At 41.3% G+C, this 1,570-nt stretch overlaps 1 non-coding gene across 1 annotated transcript; it reads left to right on the top strand.

The window, feature by feature from the left end:
- The first annotated feature begins 833 nt into the window (after positions 1–833).
- On the top strand, positions 834–906 carry trnar-ucg (transfer RNA arginine (anticodon UCG)). The gene has a single exon. It is a non-coding gene; the product is annotated as a tRNA-Arg (tRNA).
- Positions 907–1,570: the final 664 nt, after the last annotated feature.

Here is a 1,570-nt window from a genome sequence, read left to right as displayed (position 1 = left end):
CAAACACCTGTGTACATACACACCCACACACACTCCAAACACATGCACACTCAGCCACCCTGGGACTGCTCAGACAGCAGCTCATCACTTGTTCAACTAGAGGCAAAAAAACAACCACAGAACTCGACTGAAGCTCTGACAGTTGCCATGCCAACAAAACGCTGGGTAGTTACTGCAAAATGGGCTCTTTAGATGGCTGTAAAATTGTCTTCCTAACTCGTTCCTAAGAGTGCTGAGCTGTAATGGCCAGTGAAAAGGCTGGCTTAACTGCCATGTCGATGTGGCAGCATGACTCTTAAAGAGATGTCTGTCACCTCCTCACAATGATCGTCACCCAACACCTAACATGCAGGGTGGCCACGCTCACCACGACACAACTCAAACACTGCCTGCTGACTATCAACAGACCATGCTACACTTGATGGGTTTTCCAAGACTGAAACAAGGAATACTCAAATCTTGACAGAAAAAAAAAAACTAGACAGAAAAAAGATGAAAAAAGACAATTTGAAATAAAGCAATTTAATAAATAAGAGATGTGCATTTTTATTAAATTTGCAAAAAGACCTTATGATTGACAGATGTTAATTGTTTGGATTGTGTTTTTGTTATCGGACAAAGAGATTGTAAGGACATGAGCCATTTCTTTCAAAAAGACCAAGTTTGAGCTTTCTGTAGGTTTACATTTGTGAATATGAAAATATCAGAATCAAGTTAATGGAAATAATTTTTATCACCAGTGCTGTGCTCACTGCAGATGGATATTACATTTCTGATAGGACATTTTCTCATTAACACATATAAGTACATATGCATGCATATAAAAAGGAGTGGGCCATGTGGCCTAATGGATAAGGCGTCTGACTTCGGATCAGAAGATTGCAGGTTCGAGTCCTGCCGTGGTCGCACCTTTATGGGGACAGGCATGGGTGCAAGTCCATGAATACTGGGATGGCATTTAGCGCTTTACCTGTGCCCCCGTCCGTAGGGTTAGCTGTTGTGTCAGGAAGGGCATCCGATGTAAAATTTTGCCAAATCATTACGCGGATTGAGAAGATCATACCAGATCGGTCAAGGCCCAGGTTAGCAATGACCACCGTCGATGCTGTGCCCTCACAGCAACTGTAAAATCCACTGTGGCAACCCGTGAGAAACCGGGAACAAGCCGAAAGAAGAAGATGCATATATGGGGGGGGGGGGGGAACTATCACTCAAGCACATACATACATACATACATATAGTTAGATAGACAGATAGGTACTTCATTGATCCTCAGGGGGAAATTAATGATAATCAGAATAATAAAGGCTAATAAAGTTAGAGTTTATGTTCAGAATGATAAAGCCACAATTATCTCACCAAAACATATGGGCATGATTACAAAACCAAGAGAGATTGAAGACTGTCTCAGGATGATTCACAGGGAGCGCAACCTATATCAATTTCCTTTTTAAACTTTCCTGAGCGATTTAGGACTACTCAGACCGTATTTTGGTCACTATATGGAATGCCTCTATGTAAGAAAACATCCATTTGATTTCGAATTAAATTTAATTTAGGAGCTCACTGT

Source organism: Lampris incognitus, chromosome 4, assembly GCF_029633865.1.
Source record: "Lampris incognitus isolate fLamInc1 chromosome 4, fLamInc1.hap2, whole genome shotgun sequence".
Classification (NCBI taxonomy): domain Eukaryota; kingdom Metazoa; phylum Chordata; class Actinopteri; order Lampriformes; family Lampridae; genus Lampris; species Lampris incognitus.
The sequence above is the reverse complement of the archived record's forward strand: the minus strand, read 5'-3'. Positions and strand labels throughout refer to the sequence as shown.